The sequence below is a fragment of the Loxodonta africana genome, chromosome 19 (genome assembly GCF_030014295.1).
Source record: "Loxodonta africana isolate mLoxAfr1 chromosome 19, mLoxAfr1.hap2, whole genome shotgun sequence".
Lineage (NCBI taxonomy): Eukaryota > Metazoa > Chordata > Mammalia > Proboscidea > Elephantidae > Loxodonta > Loxodonta africana.
In genome coordinates, this window is record NC_087360.1 from 47,289,519 (window position 1) to 47,310,862 (window position 21,344).

Genomic DNA, 21,344 nt, shown 5'->3' on the forward strand with positions numbered 1-21,344 from the left:
TGATGCATAAATGTTTTTAATTTTGATGAAGTTCAGTTTATCTATTATTTCTTTTGTCGCCAGTGCTTTTGGTGTCATGTCTAAGAATCCATTGTCAAATCTTCAGTCATGAAGATTTTCCCCATCTTTTCTTTTAGGAGTTTTATAGTTTTAGTTGTTAAATTTAGGCCTGTAAGGTTTTGAAATCCATTTTGAGTTATTTTTTTGTATATGTTTAAGACAACGATCCAACTCTGTCCTTCCGCCCGTGAATATCGTTTCCCCAGCATCATTTGTTGAAGAGTCTGTTCTTTCCCTCATTGGATGGTCTTCGCACTCTTGTCAAAAATCAGTTGACCACAGATGTTAGGGTTTATTTCTGAGCTCTTTCTCCTATTCCATTGGTCTATATGTCTATACTTATGCAAGTACCATACTGTTTTGATTACTGTAGCTTTGTTGTAAGTTTTGAAATTGGGATGTGTGAGTCCTCCAACTTTTCATTTTTCTGAGCATGTGTTCTGTACTGGGCATGTGCACTGCACTCCCCAGTATACTCAGTGACTCTTCTGAGCTCTTGTTCTTCAATAACCCTCCTCTTCAGCCTCCTCCTTCTTGGGCCTTTGGGTTCTGTCATCCACTTGTCCCATCCTTGTCCCTCACCTCATATGGGCACAAGATGTGTCTCTGACTTTAAATTTTTTGACAGGTGCTGCCACTGCCCAGAAAGCTGCTCTAGCTTTGGGATTTACAAGAAAAGTTAGGCTCTGCGCTGGTCTCTCAGGGAACCCCCAGACAAGTCAAAGTGCACAACCACGGTATTTTAAGAACAAGGTCTGTATTAGCCCCCTGGCACCAGCAAGCATCACCAGGAACACAGGCAGCTGTCCCCACAGCCACTGCCGCCACCATGCTGGGAAATAGGGGATAGTTGTCTGGTAGGCAAAAATGCCACAACTCTCTTAACAAAATTCAGGTTTCCTTTTTCTCATTAAGTAGCCCCTGGTTTATAAATTTCAGATTAGATTCCAGCACTCCAAATAGTTGATTCTCCCAATCTTTGCCAGCTTATGCCATTTTTGGTAATGTCTAAGTGTCTGCCTCTTGTATTATTATATGACAAAATAATCTTCCATTTGTTTAAATCATTGTTAGTCAAAACTGTTACTTGAAGCCGAACACATTTCTGATACGCTGGTAAGCTGTTCATTTTTCTAGATCTTTCCAGTTAGATTTTTGCTTCCTATGAGAAGTGTTCCCAAACCTTCTGGTCAGACTATGACTTTCTACTCTAACCATCCATGACACTGTGTACTTACTCTGGGTGCAGTATACATCATATTATAATTATTTGCTTACTTCCTGTAGTAGACTATGGGCTCTGATCTCATTCTTTCATATATCTGCCCAAGCACTAGCAGAATAAGTTATATGGAGCATGGACTCCAAAAATGCAGTACCAGTGGAGAATTCCATTCTCAAGAGGACATCATGGTATATCGTAACCTCTGGCTAAGTTTTCACCCTTTGTGATCTAGAAGACAATGGCTGACTCACTTCACTAGACCATTTCTACAAGCAAAATGTGTTCTGCAAGTCAGTCCATCCACCAACTACTGACCCTGCTCTCATGTACAAGATGCTCTGTAGAGGATAAATAAAAAGGAAAATGTTCTTCAAAAAGGGAATGGATAAAAAAAAACCTGTGGTACATCTATACAATGAGAAATGAGCTATAAAGCTAAGAAAAGACATGGAGCTATCGTAAATGTATATTGCTAAGTGAAAGGAGCCAGTCTGAAAAGGCTACCTACTGCATGATTCCAACTATATGACATCCTGGAAAAAACAAAACCATAGAGACAGTGAAAAGCTAGTGATTTCCAGAGGTTCAGGGGGAGGGGAACAGAGATGAACAGTGGAACACAAGGCATGTTTAGGGCAGTGAAACTATTTTATATAGAACTTTAATGGTGGACACATGACATTATGCATTTTTCAAAACCCATTGTACTAAAACAAAGGACTGTACAGCACAAAAAGTGACCCCTAATGTAAACTATGGATTTTAGTTCGTAATGATGTATCAATATTGGTTCATTAAATGTAACAAATGTACCATAGGAAGGAATGCAAGATGTTACTAATAGGAGAAACAGTATGCAGGGCGGGAGAAAGGTGTATGGGAACTCTTTGTACTTCCTGCACAATTTTTCTGCTAACTTAAAACTGATGTTTTAAAAAAGTCTATTTTAAAAAACTCAAAAATTCAAACACTAAAAAAAGAAGGGCATATCTCATTTCTAAGAGAGTATTTCAATACAGAAGATAATGCTTCACCTGCATTTTTCTTAAATAATGATATAGCCAAAGGGATGGAAGCAATACATAATCAGTGTTTATCAACCCTGGATACACATTAGAATTACCTGGGGCGCTTTTAAGCAATACCAATACCCAGGCCCTATCCCTGGTGAAGCTGATAAAAGTGGTCTACTGTTCCCCTGCCCAACTCCCAGCTTAGTTTTTAAAGCTCCGAAGGAGTCTTGGAAACCCGATGGGGCAGTTCTACTCTGTCCTATAGGATTGCTAGGAGTCGGAATCAACTTGATGGCAACAGGTTTTTAGGTGATTCTAATACACAATCTGGAATGGGAGCCACTGATTTAAAAGAAGGAAAAGTGTGGAATGGGAAGGCTTCATGGAGTATGTGACCTATGGGCTAAGACTTGAAGCAGGGGCGGATTAACCAGTGAGCACGGTACACACCAGCTTCCGGTAAGCAAGGTATGCATGGGCTTAATTGTGTTTACTGATCTGCAGTGCACAATTTCACCACATCTGGAAAACAGGTGAAATTATGCACTACAAATTATTAGTAAGCACAATTAAGCCTGTGCATGCCTTGCTTATTGGGTAACCCATCCCTGCCTGAAGAATAGGGAAAATTCGGGGACATAGAGAAGAGGAATTTTAGGAGTGAGGAAAGCTGAGTGCGATGGCGGAACACTAAGTCGTGTCTGGATGACAATCAACCAGACTAGTTGGAGAAGGTTCTAATAGGTCAGTACTGGGAGAGGCAGCTGGAAATATAGGCTGAGCCTGCCTGGGAAGGGCCTTGAATGTCAGGCCAACTAGTTCAGACCATCCTGAAGGCAAGGGTAAGCCACTGACAATTTTTATGCTAAGAAAGTAGCATAAGAGAAACTAATGAAGATAGCTCTGTAATTAGTGTGCAGGAGGAATATAGACTATAATATTTGAATTATTAAATAATGATATAGTCTTTTAAGATAATTACACTCAAGCAGCAGCAGCCACCTGGGTACATTCTCTCAGGTTAACCTTCTTCCCCACAACCTCCATTTCCAGCTCTTGCTGAGTTTAGACATGTGCAGATCTAAATGATGTTTCTAACAAAATCCCAGGTTTCTTCAGGGTTACTTGATATAAGCAATTACGATTCTTCTACCATTTCATTCTTAATGCATATTGTAGTGTAGCATAGTGTCTGGCACTTTTCAGGTACTTAAAAAAAGCTCATAGAAAGGAATGAAGAAAGCTGCAACAAGGCAAGGTCAATTCCACATAACCCAGACAGGCTCAGCGGCAAGGCATGCTGGGACTCCAGCAACACGGGATGGCAGGGAAATGGGAGAAGCCAAGACAAAGCCAGACCCAGTCAGGGCTGAAAGAAATAACTGGCTATAAGGCTGACCTCAAGTGTGGATGAAAGGCAGTGCAACATTTAACATTCTAGGGGGTATGGTGAACCCAGAAATGGATTTAGGCAAGCAAGCAAGGAGGTCCAAAGTAGTGAATGGGGTGGGGCAGAGCAGCAGGAGCTTTCAGGTGACAGACAGGTTGAAAGGCACTGGACAGTGGAACCATAATTCCAGCTTAGTTGAGTAGTGAGTCCTGGTGGGGGGGCCTGGCCCAGGAGATGAAGTTGGTTTAGTAGGGTGTCAGGGACCCAACCAAATCTGTTGTTCAAATGGAACACAGCCCAGAAGCCTAGTGGGATGACTGAGCCATCACAGCAGGCACCAGGGCCAGGTCATAGCTGAGGAGATAGGGGAGCCTGGGGCTCACCCAAGCCTTGGGCTCATGGCAGAAGGAATTGGTTTGGACCTCACTAAGAGGTGGGTATAGGGCGGCTAACACAACCAGTGCCCTATCCAGGATTGGCTCAGGAGCTGCTGGGACATCCCTCCAAGCATGACTCCAGTTGACTGAAATGAGGAGGTGGACTCAGATGTCCAGTGTCTGAACCGTGAGAAAAAACGGGCTGCTGGTTTGTTTTCAAGGCATAGCATGGGTTCAAAATCAATGAAATGAAAACACAATTTTCTGGCTTCCTTTATCTTCTCCCCCTGAAAGATCCTCCACCTCAAAATCCATTTCCCTGCACTCCACCACTCCAGGAACATCAGATGTCCTGCCTTCTCTTTGTTCACCTCAACCTCGAGGAGCCTGTGCTCATGTGCTCTCTCCAAGGTCGTCCTTTAGCTAATAATCAGCTCCTGTGGGCAGACACCATCAGGAGTCTACCTCAGGAGGCAGTATACTGTTGTGAAAAGAGCCCTGGCCTGGCATCAGACCTGAGTTCCAGCCCTGAAGTCCAAACTGATTCACTGTGTGCCCTTGGATGTTTTCCAAGGTCCCTCCTGTTCTCCCATTCTCATTTTTCACATTATTCTGATGGAAACAGGGTCAGGCATGCAGTGAGTGATGACAAAATAAAATGGCCACTTGAAGTTTGTTTCCTTATGGCGCCACCTCTTTTGTCCTGCCTACCCCTTCACCAAGCTGTTTCTACACATGCAAATTTGGTAACTGCATTGTGTAAAGCAGAGAAAAAGGAAGAGGATTGGAAAGTTGTTGGGGAACTCTGTGAAAGACACTGGGGAATAAAATTGCATTGAGTGACGTAGGTGCTAAGGCACCCTCCTCAGCACCCCTTTGCAGGCCACTGTGGTAAGCACTCACAGCTACCCCTCCTCTGGATAATTGCCCTGACAGCAGCTTCTTGCCACCTACAGCCAAGGATGACCGCTTGCCTCAAGGTGGGTCAGCTCTCCAGTATGGCTTATGTTCCAGAGCTTTCCCCCTGTGGATTAAGCCAAGGGTGGCAGTTCGAACCCATCAGCTATTCCAGAGGAGAAAAGATCCAGCAATCTGCTCCTGTAAATATTACAGCCTAGGAAACCCAATATGGGGCAATTCTACTCTGTCCTACGGGGTCACTATGAGTCAGAATTGACTCGATGCAACAACAAAATTTACTTAATCCCTGGGTGGTGCAAACAGTTAACACGCTGAGCTACTAACCAAAAATCCACCCAGGGTGCCTTGGAAGAAAAGCCTGGCAATCTACTTCCACAAAACCAGCCATTGAAAACCCCGTGAAATGCTGACACTACTCTGACACATGTGGGGTCGCCATGAGTCACAGTCAACTCAATGACAACTGTTTTTTTTTTTTCTTAAACTCTACTTGAGACCACACTCTTGCTCAGTCCCTACCCTTCCCCAACTATATCCTGCTTCCCTCTTTTCCTTACAGGTTTTTCTAAAGAGCACTCTCTTAATAAACACATTCACAAGAATTCCATCTCAGACTCTGCCTGAAGAGACTTGATCTAAGGTAATGTGTTTTCAGTAAATGAAAATTAAATGCCAGTAAGGCGCAAAACCTTCATGGGAGCCACCATAAAACTGTAGCTAAAGTAGACCCCCAGATTAGTTTTTTAAAAAAAAGGAAAAAAGATTAGGTTACAAAAGTCAGTTTGCAGGGGAGGGAAGCAGGGAAAGACCAAGTTCCTGTTTGTCCCTGGAGGGCAATAAACCAAGCAGTATTGTAACCTCACTTTGCCTGATTCATTTCCTAAGCACTGCAGGGCAGCTGGGCACTTGCAAAATAGGGATAGGCCCCATTTTCTTGAATACCCATTGCTGTCAAGTCGATTCCAACTTATAGTGACCCTATAGGACAAAGTAGAGCTGCCCCATAGGCTTTTCAACGGTGTACATCTTTACAGAGGCTGACTGCCACATCTTTCTCCCGTGGAACAGCTGGTGGGGTCGAATTGCCAACATTTGGTTAGCAGCTGAGCGCTTAACCACTGCACCACCAGGGTTCCTACTTTCTTGAATGTTGTTTTTGTTGTTAGATGCTGATGAGTCAGTTCTGACTCATAGCAACCCTATGTACAACAGAACAAAACACTACCCGGTCCGGCACTATCCTCACAATCATTGTCAAGCTTGAGCCTGTTGCAGCCAGCATCCATCCATCTCACTGAGGGTTTTTCTCTTTTTTTGCTGACCCTCTGCTTTACCAAGCATGATGTCTTTCTCCAGGGACTGGTCTCTCCTGATAACATGCTCAAAGTATGTGAGAAGAAGTCTCACCATCCTTGCTTCTAAGGCATTCTGGCTGTACTTCTTCCAAGACAGGTCGGTTTGTTCTTCTGGCAGTCCATGGTATATTCAATATGCTTCACCAACAACATCATTCACATGCGTCAGTTCTTCAGTCTTCCTTATTCACTGTCCAGCCTTCACATGCACATGAGGTGATTGAAAATATCATGGCTTGGGTCAGGAGCAGCATAGTACTCAAGGTAACAACTTTGCTTTTTAACACTTCAAAGAAGTTTTTTGCACCAGGTTTGCCCAATGGAATATGTCATTTGATTTCTTGGCTGCTGTTTCCATGGCACTGATTGTGGATCCAAGTAAAATGAAATCCCTGACAACTTCAATCTTTTCTCCGTTTGTCATAATGTTGCTTATTAGTCCAGTTGTGAGGATTTTTGTTTTCTTTATGTTGAGGTATAACCCATATTGAAGACTGTAGTCTTTGATCTTCATCAGTAAGAACTTTTAAGTCCTCTTCGCTTTCTGCAAAGAAGGTTGTATCATCTGCATGTAGCAGGTTGTTAATGAGTCTTCCTCCAATCCCAATGCTCCATTCTTCTTCATATAGTCCAGCTTCTTGGATTATTTGCTCAGCATACAGATTGAGTAAGTGTAGTTAAATGATACAACACATCTTTACCGAGTTTAAACTATGCTGTATCCTCTTGTTCTGTTCAAACAACAACCTCTTGTTTTATGTACAGGTTCCACACCAGCACAATTGTTCTGGAATTCCCATTCTTTGCAATGTTATCTATAATTTGTTATGATCCACACAGCCAAATATCTTTGAACAGTCAATAAAACACAGGTAAGCATCTTTCTAGTATTCTCTGCTTTCCAGCCAGGATCCATTTAACATCAGCGATGATATGCCTTGTTTCATGTCCTCTCCCAAATCTGACTTGAACTTTTGGAGTTTCCTGTCAATGTAGTGTTGCAATTACTTTTGAATTATCTTCAGCAAAAATTTACTTCCATGTGATATTAATGATATTGTTCGATACTTTGCCCATTCCACCTTTCTTTGGAATGAGCACAAATACAGATCTCTTTTAGTCTGTTGGCTAGGTAGCTGTCTTCCAAACTTCTTGGCATAGACCAGTGAGCACTTCCAGCACTGCACCTGTTTGTTGAAACATCTCAGTTGGTTGTGTCAGTTCCTGGAGGCTTGTTTTTCGTCAGTGCCTTCGGTGCAGCTTGGACCTCTTCCTTCAGTATTATTAGTTCTTGATCATATGCTACCTCCTGAAATGGCTGAACGTCGACCAATTCTTTTTAGTACAGTGACTCTGTATATTCCTTCTATCTTCTTTTGATGCTTCCTGCTTAATTTAATATTTTGCCCACACAGTCCTTCAATATTGCAACTTGAGGCTTGAATTTTTTCTTCAGTTCAGCTTGAGAAATGCCAAGCATGTTCTTCCCTTTTGGTTTTCTGACCCCAGGTCTTTGCACATCGCATTATTTTACTTCGTCTTCTCTAGCTGACCTTCGAAGTCTTCTGTTCAGCTCTTCATCATTTCTTCCATTTGCTTTAGCTTTTCTTTGTTCAAGAGCAAATTTCAGAGTCTTTTCCAATGTGCCTCTTGGTCTTTTTTTTTTCCTTTCTTTTTAATGACCTCTCGCTTTCTTCATGTACGATGTCCTTGATGTCATGCCACAACTCATTTGGTCTTCAGTCGTTAGTGTTCAATGAGTCAAATCTATTCTCGAGAGGTCTCTAAGTTCAGGTGGGATACACTGAAGGTCACACTTTGGCTTTCATGGACTTCTTTTAATTTTCTTCAGCTTCAACTTGAACTTGTATGTGAGTAATTGTTGGTTGCTCAATTTGCAGGCCTGTGGGTCTTCACCACTAAGTAGCTATATGCATTTGGGCAAAACACTTAAGCACTTCAAGCACTTAAATACACGTTTTGGTAGGATGCTTTCTAAAGTCCTTTGTTTCTAAAACTGAGTGATTTAATAACTGACATGTTTTAGTTTCCTAGGCCTGCTATAACAAAATACCACAAACTGGGTAGCTTATAAAGACAGGTATTTATTGTCTCACAGTTCTTTATGCTAGAAGTCCAAATCAACATGCCAGCACGATCATGATTTCTCTGACATCTCTAAGGCGAGATCCTTTGCTGTCTCTTCCAGCTCTGGTAGCTCCAGTGTTCCTTGGCTTGCAGAGCATTGCCACATAGCCATCCTTCCTCTGATTCTCTCTCGGTATCTCTTCTCTTTCACAAGGACACCACTTGGATTGGATTAGGGGCTACCCTACTCTAGTATGACCTCATGTTAATTTAACTGATAACATCTATTTCCAAATAAGGTCACATTCACAGGTACAGGTGTTAGTACTTAAACATATCTTTTTGGGGGATACAATTCAATGCATAACATGTCCATATACATAAGTAGACATTAATGGAATCATATCATACATGCTGTTTGGGGCACCTAAACTTCTCTCCCTCTCACCTTGCCCTATATCAGCCCCCTCTCCCATAAACACATCTTCCATTAGTCATTTTTCTCCATAGTCATTTAATGCCACACACAGCTACATATACATACATACATCTGTATATAAACAAAGATTATTTTCACAAAAGAACTGAAGAATATTTTAGACTTTCTGCATCATGCTTTTTTCACTGAAAATATCTCATGGAATTCATTCCAAGACATCTGATACGGTTCTGATTTATTCTTTTTAATGGCTGTTTAATATCTCATGCTATCGATGAACCAGAATTCATTCAGTCATTCCCTATTGACAGACCTTCACTTGTTTCAAGCCTCTACAAACACTGTAATAAACATGCTTGTATTCAGGTCATTCTAAACTTTGGGTTTTTCTCCTATGGGATAGATTCCCAAACGTCAAATTACTAGACCAGAGGATGCACGTATTTTAAATGTTAACACATGATGCCAGACTGTCTTCCAAAAAGGTTCTAACAGTTCACATTCTTACCAGCATGTATGACAGTCTACTTTTCTCCTCACCAATAATGACATAACTCTTTTTAATTTTTTGCTAGTGTGATGGGTATAAAGTAATGACTCATTGTTAGTTCAATTGGAATTTTCCTAATTGCTTACAAATTTGAGCTTCTTTTTTTAGTTTTGTTTTTATCAAAGTTATACATCTACGTAATTCAACAAATCAAATAGGGATTTCTGAGTGAAAGGGGCAGATCAAATGCACCATCTACTTTTGCACCCCTCCCCCCGAAATCTTATTAAAATGGTAGCAAAGATGTATCTTTTTGAAGCATAAAATAACTCTGAAATAGTGTTTTACTCCTTAAGCTGTCTGGTGATATTCATTCTGTTACTTTATCTTTTTATATGTCTAAAATACTTCATGTTAAAAAGTCTGGGAAGATCAAGAGAGAAGGGACTCACTGGAGTCCTCAAGAGTGTGGAGCCGGTGATGAGAAAGCTTCACCATGCCAAGGGAAGGGGCTTCAAGAGCAACGCTGGCCAACACCAGGCTAGCCTGCAAGAAGGGAGACTCGCAGGCCATCTCCAGTTGGAGCTGGCTGAACCTGCCCCAATGCTGCCCTCAGAATGGAAAGTAAAAAGTTGAGAGAGTTTCTGGGAGACCCTGATATCTGTCCCCTGGAGTTTGGAAAATTAAGTGAATATAAAAACAGATGCTTGCTGAACACCATCCCAAGAAAATCTCATCCACCATCCATGCAGAGTGCCCCAATGGCAGAAGTCTTCAGCATTACATCCAGCCAGAGACAGACCAGGTCTCCCCACCTCTAATGGGCAGCAAGTTACGCACTCTTCTTCCTCTCCTGTGAGGGAGAGGGTCTAGTAGGTGAGAAGGTGGCATCCCAAGTTGAGGAGGGAGACAGAGGAGTCAAAGAGCAGAGCAAGCACTCTGGGACTGAGGTGTGGCCTGTGCCAGGGAAGAGGAAGAGATATGATTTAAACTGAACTGCAGGTGAGAGGTTTAAAGCTGATTCGATTGGGCTTTTAATAACCAAAAGCAGCTAGGAAGATACGAAGTTGGCCCAAGATGTTACTGAGAAATCTGTGGCCCAGTAGAGAAAGAACAGTCAACTGTGAAAAACAGTTATTAAAAAATACAAACAAACAAAAAAAAATACAGCATATTTTATTTATAGAGTGGTGCCAAATTCATATCCATTACTTCAAGAACATTAGTTTGGAGTGTGCTGCATTTTTTATGCCCATGTGTCTCCATTCAGCCCTGCATATAAGATTAGAAACATTACAGGCAGTCAAGTTCATTTCTGCCTTCTTCCCTACACCTTCTAGTTCTACTCAAGAGTCAGACTCTTTCCTGTCCTCTGCACTCCTTCCCCCTGCCTCACCTCAACACAGCCCCTCCCCTCCTAAATTTTCCAAAACACTCTCTGGAACCCACGTTGAGATGTGCCATCTCACCTGCGTGGAAACCTCCCTGCCCTTCTGGTGGAGGTTACTCCATCTTCTAGGCATGGGGTTGTCACTGCCTTCGTTTCCCACTACTGCTTGCTTCTTTGGTCCCTCTGCCGACTGCTCTCCCACTCTCTCTGTCTCAGCACCTCTATCATCTGCAAACTTCCTGATCACTCGCAATCACTGGTATTTGGTCAGTCTTTTTCTCCATTCCAAGTTGCACTGTCCAGCTGGGTAAGTTCAATATTCATTTGGATGACTTTCATTTCCATTCTGTTTTAGCCACAGTCCTGGGCCTCCTCATCACCAGAAACATCTTAAACCTCAAATAGCCCACCTGCTGACCACAAACTTCTATTCTTATGGTAATCTCATCCCTCTCATTGTTTCAGTCACTAACTCATCTTCTACGTGTTTATTTTAAATGACTGTATAACCTCATTTTATGGGTGCATGATAATGTATTTAAACTGTCTCTCGGTGCTGGGCACTAAGGATCTTCATGTATTTGTGATTGAGTAACTACTATATGGTATAGCTATGACCAAAATTTAAGAAAAAATCTGCTTATATTCTAGTGGGGGATGGATGGATGGATGGATGGATGGATGGATGGATGGATGGATGGATGGATGCGTGGGTGGGTGGGTGTGGATGGATGGATGGATGGATGGATGGATGGATGGATGGATGGATGGATGGATGGATGGATGGATGTAGATATATAGATACGTGATACGCAAAGTAATAAAGCAGGGGAGGGAGGACTTACTATTTTAGCTAGGCCTTCCCTGACTACTCTCTCTGATGACATTTAAAACAGACCTAAAGAAAGTAAGGAAGTAAGCTACTCAGCTATCTGTGGAACAAGCAATCCAGAGAAGAGTGAATGAGAAGGTCCTGAGGGTGAAGCCAGCATAGCATGATGAACATCAAGATCTGTGTGGCTGTACTACACTTAGCAAGTATGAAGGGAGATTGATGGCAAGGCTCCACAGGGCCTCTTTGGCCATGGGAAAGGCTTTTGAATTTTATCTGGAAGGGAATAACAAGTCATTGGAGAGTTTTTGAGTAGATCCATGATTGGTTGGAGCCTTGGACTAGATGATAGTGGTGCAGGTGATGACTGTGGTTAGATTTGGGATATATTTTGAAGATAGCATCTAAGACTCGCTGTTGAACAGGGGAGTGTGACACACACATACACACACAGAGTATTCAAGGAGTACTCCAAAGTTTTGCCTAAGGCCCTGGATGAATGAAGTTGCCATTTAATGAGATGGAGGTAAATGTAGGAGTGAGTGGTCTGTGTGTGTTCGGGTGGGGTATTTTGGATGTGTTAAATTTGGTTTATCTATTAGATGTCCAAGTGGAGGTGTGAAGTAGACTGAAACATGATTCTGGAGCTCAGGGGAGAGGTCTCAGCTGAGATACACATTTGGAAGTCTTCAGTGAGTACAAGCCATGAAATCATGGAAGTTCACTTACAGAGTGTGAGCTCTGGGGCATCCTAGTACTTAGAATGGAGGAGGGTCTAGCAAAGAAGCCTGAGGAGCAGCAGCCAGTGAGGTAGGAGGGAAATAGACAAGAGTGTGATATCCTGGAAGCTTCATGGAGAGTGTGATCTACTGTGTCAGAGATGAATAGAGGTTACTGAGTACAAGAACTGAGAAAGCTTTATTGGCTTTGGCAACACGAAGGTCACTGGTGACCTTGATACAAGTTGTGGTGTTGGAGTAATTGATAATAAAGCCTGACTGGAGTGAGTTCCAAATGAAATAGAAAGAAGAGTAGGTAGAGAATTGTTTGACTTTTCCAAAGATCTTTGCTGTAAATAGCTGGGAGACGCAGCATAGCATAATGAAGGGAATCATTACCTGCCCTTTAAGTAAGGGACATTTGAGCAGTGAAGAGACAGTTCTCTCTTTGTGCTGCCTTGTGGTAAATACTATAGTAGTATCTTCCAATTTACTAATTCTTTTTTAATTCTAGTTCTAGTTTATCCTAGAAACCCTGGTGGCGTAGTGGTTAAGAACTATGGCTGCTAACCAAAAGGTTGGCAGTTTGAATCCACCAGGCGCTCCTTGGAAACCCTATGGGGCAGTTCTCTGTCCTACAGGGTCACTGTGAGTCAGAATCGACTCGACGACAACGGGTTTGGTTTTTTGGTTTATAGTTTATCCTGCCTTTTTTTTTTTTCTTTTTAGTGACTAGGTATTCCCAGGAATTTTTTTTTTAATATCCATTTGATCATGTTTTGTTTCTGCATATTTTGTTTTATATATATTTTAATAGATGTTATTCCTTATCTTTTGGGGGGATCCTAACCATATCTAGGAGTTCTGGTGGCACAGTGATTAAGCTCCCAGGTGCTAACCAAAAGGTTGGCAGTTTAAACCCACCCAGCAGCTCCGTGGGAGAAAGGCCTGGCAATCTGCTTCTGTAAAAATAGGCTCAAGCACGATAATGATTGTGAGAATGGCACAGGACCAGGCAGTGTTTCGTTCTGTTGTACTCAGGGTAGCTATGAGTCAGAACCAACTCAATGGCACCTAACAACCACAGGAAACCCTATGGGGCAGTTCTACTCTGTCACATAGGGTCACTGTTAGTTGAAATTGGCTTGATGGAACCTGACAACAACCATACTTAATTCAAGGTATAATGATAAATATTTGTATAGCCCTAATGTAACAGGCACTGTTCTATGCACTTTATGTAATATATAAATCTCGTTTAATCACAACTCTCTGAGGTAGGTACTATTATTATTCCACTTTACAAATGAGGGAACTACAGGAAGAAAAGTAAGTAAATTCATCAAAGACCCACAACTGACACATATCAAACTCAAGCTATCTGACTCCAGAGTCCATGTTTTTAATCATTATGCTATGCTGCCTCTTTTTAAAGAAGATTCATCTGGAACCAATCAACTCCTGATGGTTGATCTTGCTGGCTACTTTATTTTAGCATTTGTTCTCACCATATTTTGCAATCTTGGTCTGCAGGCTCATTGTATGGAGGAGGTCTTTGTATGTGTGTGAGTGAACAGAGGTCCCTCCCCCGCCCCAGTGTGGTTTGCAGTGCCTCCACCCAGTCTCCCAGGGTCCCCAGCCCAGAACCAGGTCTGATAGTGGCAGGGATGACTCTGCCACTTCCTGGTTGAGGCTGTCTCTGTCCGGCAGCTTCCTACCAATCAGGGCCTTACGCAGTGGTCAGCAGGAACTGTTTTTAGTGAACTCTCCCCAACAGAGAAGGCCCACACAGACCTCAAGTTTCAGGCGCTGGCCTTGGCTCTGCTGCCCCACATGTGGAGCACTTTCAGTCCTGTTAACCTGCAGCTCCACTGTCTGCTTTTGAACTGGAGTCCAGAAAGTTCACAGTTCTAACCTCTGCTCACATTTTTATGTTTCTGCTCTATGGAGATGTTTATCCTGTTCCGAGTATGGCTACTATGGCTCCCCACCCTTAAAAAACATTTTATCCATCATTACTTTGCTTAGAAACAGTTTGGAGAGAGCTTACTCACACCACCATATAAGCCAATTAAAAAAAAAAAAAAAACCTGTTGCCAGTTGTTGATTCCAACTCATTGCTTGTAAAATGATTTTTAAAGATATACGTGCAACTACATCCAACACCTGCAATTACAAGGCCACATTCCCAGGTATAATTATGAAATCTGTTAAGTTTGTTTGCCTGCCCACTTTTGTTTTTTAAACAATTATGTCAGGTGATCACTATAAGTATCCCAAACTACCACTGACTGAGGTCGTTTCTGGTTCATGTATCTTCTCCAGTAGGTATTTTGTTCTTAAAATAATGAGGACACAAGAATTCTGGAGGATGATGGAACTGTTACATATCTTGATTCTTGATTGTGATGGTGGTTTTGCAACTGTATATGTCTGTCAAAACTTGCTAAACTATATACTAAAAAGAGTAAATTAAAAAATTTACATAAATTAAACCAAAATTTTAAAATATAGAAGAAAAATAAGTTATCTGGTAAAAATAGATTTCTCATGTCAAGAATACCACCCCCCCCCCACACACACACAAATAATGTCTCTAAAGTACAACTTGGGCCCAGTTCAACTTCTCTTTGCATGTCCCTGAAAAAATCCACCCAGTCTCCAGGACAAGCAAGGCAGCCTTCACTGGAGATTTTGTATGGGATAAAGAGGAGGAGAAATAAACATCCCAGATCAGCTCCCCCATGAAGCTTCCAGGCTCCTTTCCTGTCCCCTAGGGAGTTCATTTCTAAATTCACCCTCGAATTCCTCTCCTTTGTTTATGAAGGATAGTTTAGCTTCCTTTGTCTTGTACACTCAAACATACATACACTTCACTGTGCTCAGAGGAGCAACTGTCCTCCCCAGTAGACACTATTCATTTGCCCTATGGAGCAATCTGGAGCTTGGAGGCAGAGGGTACCTGAAAGAAATCTTGAGGAAGTTTTGTGTTTCTCTGTGCCATAGAACTTAAAGTATCAAAAACAAAACACTCTGCCCTGCTCCATTCCTCTCCTTTATCTTCAACTTTTCTCTACTAGATCCTCACCATTGCTATTTAAATATGCTCAAAACTGCTCCAGAGTCCACGCTCTAAAAGTTTTTTTTTAAAAAAATCCCTCAAACTCGTATCTCCTCCAGCTATCATCCTATTATCTTCTTCCTTTTCATGACCAAATTTTCCAGAAAGTCATCTATGCTTACTGTCTCCATTTCTTTACCTCTTCTCGCTTTTCAAAGCACTCTAACTTCCATCCCAGCAGGCTTCTCAAAAGTGCAGTGGTTATGATCAATAATTTCCATGTTGGTGAAACCAACAAGAGCTATACAATCCCTCATTTAAACTGATCTTGAAGAAACACTTGACATTCTACTACTAGAAAAATGCCCTTCTATCAGCTTCCATGGCCTGGTTTTCCTTCTACCTCTCTGCCATTTCTTTTTCAACCTCCTTTAACTGTCTCCTCTGTCCAGATCTTCAGGTGCTGTTCTCTGAGCTCTTCCTAGACCTTGTTCTCTTTTACTCGTTCTCCCTAGGTAATATCATTCACTTTGATTTCATCTACCTTCTTTTGCTGATTAAATCCAAAATCTGAATCTACAGCTCAACCAGTGGAAGCCCTATGGATCACAGCATTTGATCTGGAGCCGGTCATGGGGATGGTACAGGACTGGGTAGCATCTCCTTCTGCTGTGCACGGCAACACCACGAGTCAGGGGTCAACTCAACGACAGCTAACAACAAAAAGTTGTAAATTAAAACTCAGAAGAATTCAAAAGCTACGAGAAAGAACACAGGGCAGAGGCCTGGTTCATCAACTGAATCTACACTTTCTCTTCTGTAAAACAAACAGCAACTACCTCAAGTGGGTTGTTGTGAGGAACAGACTAGTTAAAGACTGTAAGAGCTTAAAGTTCGATGTCTGGCCCAAGGTAAATGCTCCCTCATTCTTCCACATTTCCTTCCTCCGTCATTACTTCTCTCAATTCCTCCCTCCCTTCCTCTTCATCCCTCACCCAAAACAGTGATTTATTAAATCATATGCTAATATGGCAATGTTTAAGGAATCAGTGATCCTGACAGTTTCTTCATGCTATTCTCACCCTGACTTATACCCTGAAAATTTGGAATATTATGAAAAGATGGTATGAAAATTAACTTACAGAAATGGTTGAATTGAGTACAGATTTTCTTTTTTCAGATGTATTCATAATGCTGGAACCTAGTGATGCCCAAATGGATAGTTTGAAGCTCAAAATCCATTTTTACACAAGGATTATTAATGTTGCCAAATGTACACAGGACAAAATATGCCATGCGGACAACACAGCCTAATGTTTGATCTGATGCTGTTATTTCCCAGACCTACCACTGGCAGTATCGACAAATATTTTCAAAATATATTAATTACTGCAGAAGTCTAATGTTTTGGTTAGAAGCTGTGATTTTCAGGATATAAACTGATATACCAATATATTTTTTTTTCTGAAAAAATTAAGAAACCCCAGGTGCTTGAAAAGAGACGGGTGCGCTAGAAAGTGTTTTTTGCTTTGAATTGGCTTCCCAACTCTGTAATGTACTGTGTGATGTGGGCCAATTATTCATCACCACTAAGTCCTGGTTCCCTCATTATAAAATTACCTATTAGGATTGCTATTAACTAACAGCCACCACAATACTCAGCAAAAAGAAAGTTCTCAACAAATGTAGATTTTCTCAACAAGCAGTTGGAAACATTAATGAACAAAGTCTTAGTCACCACACCTTTCTTTTTCTGTAGGATGAATTTTGGCCCAAACACCTCCAACGTCTATCCATCTCATTTCAAGCCATCTAATCCAATTCTATCCCACAAACAATGTCATATAGCTAAAACTAACTAGTTAGTCCCATCTTTAATTTCATGCAAGGCAATCCTATTATTTATTCTCATTATTAAAACAAAAACAAACAGCACTCTTTTGCATGTTATAATTCCAATACAAAGCTCAGGAGCAGATTAGCCACTTTGTAAATATGTACCTAGCTTGGATAGGGAGAGAGAATTCTGGGTTTAATCAAGATGTTAAATAATCAGTTAGACCCATATCACTTAAGATTTCAGAAGGTTTCTTTGAACTCTCTTCCTTAAATGTTTCTTAAACGTTTCCTCTTCACTCTCAGAAATGCAAAATGTCAAAGATCTGGTACCATTCTATGCAACTTATTCAATCATTCCTGATTTTTAGGTTATCTCAGTAAAGGGGAAACAGGTTTTGAGAGGCCAAACATGAGCACACTCATGTGATCCACCAGTTCAATGCAGTCTGCATTCTTATGTAAGTCCCCGGCACATAGCCCTTATTTTCCACTGTCACTATAAAACCTCTGCCCTCCCACCACAGGGCATAGAAATCTGTTTTGGTCCTGCTGCCACCTAGGACTCGCTCCATCTATAAGTCTCCCCAATAACCCTTTGCTACTGCCCTAGAGTTGCCTGCCTCTTTCTTTGGTCTCTTGGCATCCTCCACTTTTGGAAGCAAGTTTCACATTATTGGTCCATGCCTGGATGCTCAGACTGTATCTTGCTACTCCACTTCAGTAAATCCAATAAAACTAGTGTTTTGATATTGAAAATAAAATTCAGTAAGTTTTCAATAAATATTTTAAGCATGCATTATGTGACAAGTACTATGTTAAGTCTGGGATACAGTGGCAAACAAGATACAGTCACTTAACTAAAGGGGCTCACAGTCTAGTGAGGGAAGTAGACAAGTAAAAAGACAATTATAATTCAGGATGAATAGTGCCACAAGAGATGTTCCAAGAGACTGCAGAAAAGGTACCTAACCCAGTTCAAGGAGCAGTGTGATGGATGTCAAGGAAGGTTCCTTAGATGAAGTGACCTCCAAGCTGATCCCTGAAAAACAAAGAGGGCAAGGAGTGGTGGGGAAGGAATATCCCTGGCAGAGGCATCAGTATTTACTAACCACATGTTAGAAGAACACGAAAACGTGTTCAGTATGACTGAAGTGGAGGTGGGATTCCAAGGGAAGAAATGAGCCCTGATGATGAAGGGCTCTGGCAGCCGCTTCAGGGAGCTTTAATTTTGTCCCAAAGACAATGGGGAACCAGTTAAGGGTTTCAAGTGGCACCATGATATGATCGGATTTGTACTTTAGAACAATTACTGTGGCTGCCTTGAAAAAAGTATACAGCCATGAAGATCAGTTAGGAAGCGATCCAGTAAACGATCCATGAATGCGATCAAAGAGTGATGGTGGCCTGAATAAAGTAGGTGGAACTGAGGTATTTTGAAGGTGGAATTAATAGGCCATAGTGACTGACTGGCTGTATAAGTGGAAAAGTTAGAATGATTGGCAAGTTTCTGGTTTGGGCAACTGAAGGGATATCTGTTATTTACAGACAATATAAAATGGCAAGCACATGAAAGGAAAAACAGCAGGTAGGGAAGATGAATTCTGGATATGTTAAGTTTCAAATACCCATGGGTGTTCAAAAGGTGATGTCTATTAGGTATCAAATAAGTGTCTAATATGGGTCTAGAGTTCAGAAGAGATCTCGGTTGATCATAGTTACAGGCACCAATAACACATACCTGTCAATCAGTGAGTCCACAACCTTGGCTATGTGCCAGAATCATTTTGGAGCTTTTGTTTGTTTCCGTATTAAATATGTCCAGAACTTTTTCCCTACTCATATTAGGAGTGGGAGTGAGAACGTGACATCCTTTAAGGTAAAATTCACTAAAGTTGAGGCGATAAAGGGTTTTACTGTTTTGTGTTTTGTAAAGCATTTCAAGAATGACAAAAGCTGCAGAGAACGTTTTTTACTGAGTAGTTTTTTACTAATTTTATCATTTCTGAAAGTTAACTCACAGAAATGGTTGTACCCCAAGTTTCCAAATCCATTTCACTCTAGCAAACTTGAAATTTGCATTTCAAAGTCTAAGAGATAAATTAGCAACTTAACCATCCATAGGCACTCATTCAAAACCCTTCGAAATACAGCTAAAAAGCAGGTTTCAAATCCCCCAGACTATGGCCCTATGACAACTGTGACTTGGAACCGCAACCATTCCCGAAAACCACCTGCCAGCCAAGCAACAGACAGGCGTATAAAATAAACAATAACAGCCAGAAAGAATGTGGTCCACAGAACAAACGACTACACGAAACCAAAAGAGCAATATTGGCACCATCCCCCCAAAAAAGATGAGGAGGCAGGAAGTGGTAGAAAAACCAGACAAAAGTAAATGGGGAACCCAAGGCGGAAATGGGGAACACAAGGCAGAAATGGGGAACCCAAGGCGGAAATGGGGAGAGTGTTGACAGAGTGTGGGGACTGCAACCAATGTCATGTAATACTTTGCATACAATGTGTTGAACAGGAAACTAATTTGCTCTGTAAATTTTCACCTAAAACACAACGAAATATTTAAAAAGTCTTAGAAAGGTACAATGATTAAAACTGTGTATATTACAAAAATTTAAAAAGCAGTTTTCATTTCTTATAGACACTGCTCTCGTCCATTAACTTCTGATGAGCTCTGTTTTCTCATCTGGAGAAACTAAGCCTTTGGTGGAATTGTTTTTTTCCCTTTTAATGTGTAAACTGGCTAATTTCATGATCTTTATTTTATACTTTTATCATTCTAAGTAAGAAACAATAATCAATGAAGTAAAGGATAAGGTTATCTTTACACATTCTCTTCCCACCTCTAAACAAAGACTTCACTAAATCCTGTAATTAGTCAACAAAAGTGGTAATACGTATGTTGAACTTCCTACCCCCTCATGGAGCAAAGGAACAATAAATCATTCAAGGGCTAAAACAAGCAAAAGTTAAAAAGTCAAGAATGGGGCTTACTGGTTTATTAAAGATTAAGCACTGGCTATTTGGAATGTAGCTCACCTGAACCTAAAATTTAGATTTCTCTCTCCATTCTGGCCCATCATCTTGGTCCACTTACAAAAGTAGGCATTTAGAATAAACACACACGTTCCTGTTGCACTCCCAAATATATTTATAAAATATACATAACGTCTATTCCTAATTCAGCCATTCCCAATGCTGCTTTTTAGGCTGAACCATTCTTTATTACAGAATTAAAAGATCCAAAAGCACATGACATTATGTATTTGTCAGAACCCACAGGCCTGTAGAACGCAGTGAGCCCTAATGTTAACTATGGACTTCAATGATAATCATGTATCTATACTGGTTCATCCATTCTAACAAATGTACCACAGGAAAGCGAGACGTTAATAATCAGAGGAACTGCCTGAGGAGGAGAAGGGGTATATGTGAACGTTCTGTATTTTCTGCACAATTTTCCTGTAAACCCAAAACTGCTTGAAAAAAAAAAAAAAACAGTCTATTAAGAAAAAAGAAAAAGAAGGTCCTAGGAGATCTTCTCATTCAGCCCTTTGGTTTTACATGTGAGAGAGCTGAAGCACAAAATCATCAGTCAAATTGACTAGGTTGCAAAGTGGCAGAGCCCAGACATGGCTCTCTTGGCCTAGGCAACAAGAATTTCTGCTTTAGTTTTGGTCTTTCAAATCAGGACATGTTGCTGCAAAATAGCCTCCATTTCCACCAACCTCATCTTCAAAGATCTAGTCTTCATGGAAAGAACAGAGGCAGTGAAACGTAGATTTCCCCAACTCCTCCCCTCCTAACGTATCTCTAGTCACCCCTTCTCACCTATCTCTTCATTTCCTAAGTGTTTAGGTTTTGTGATAACTTTTAATGGCTCCAACGGTCCCTCTTCACTCTTTCCAAAGTTAATCTCCCATCTGACTTCCTTAATATATTCCCTCATTCATTCCCTTCAAGATCTTATTCCATTATTTAACTGTTCCTTCATGTCTTTAGCATTTTCCATTGTTCTCTCTTCTTAGTCTACAAAGATGCTCCCATCTCTATGTTCCAACCTAAGTAAATAATTCCACCATCCTATCCCTTCTTCAGGATGTTCTCCCTCCTTTTCTACATCACAGAAT

The 21,344-nt window shown here is 41.1% G+C and overlaps 1 long non-coding RNA gene across 7 annotated transcripts; it reads left to right on the plus strand.

Annotated features, from left to right (window-relative positions):
- The first annotated feature begins 3,384 nt into the window (after positions 1-3,384).
- Positions 3,385-20,744, plus strand: LOC135228245 (uncharacterized). 7 transcript variants are annotated; one of them, XR_010318630.1, is made up of 5 exons: positions 4,459-6,605; positions 9,781-10,360; positions 11,104-11,186; positions 15,943-16,271; positions 16,541-20,744. It is a non-coding gene; the product is annotated as an uncharacterized LOC135228245 (long non-coding RNA). The 7 variants fall into 7 exon arrangements; XR_010318635.1 differs by lacking the exons at positions 15,943-16,271; positions 16,541-20,744 and adding an exon at positions 12,183-15,935 and having other exon boundaries at positions 4,548-6,605; XR_010318632.1 differs by lacking the exons at positions 15,943-16,271; positions 16,541-20,744 and adding an exon at positions 11,645-15,935 and having other exon boundaries at positions 4,549-6,605.
- The last annotated feature ends 600 nt before the right edge of the window (positions 20,745-21,344 follow it).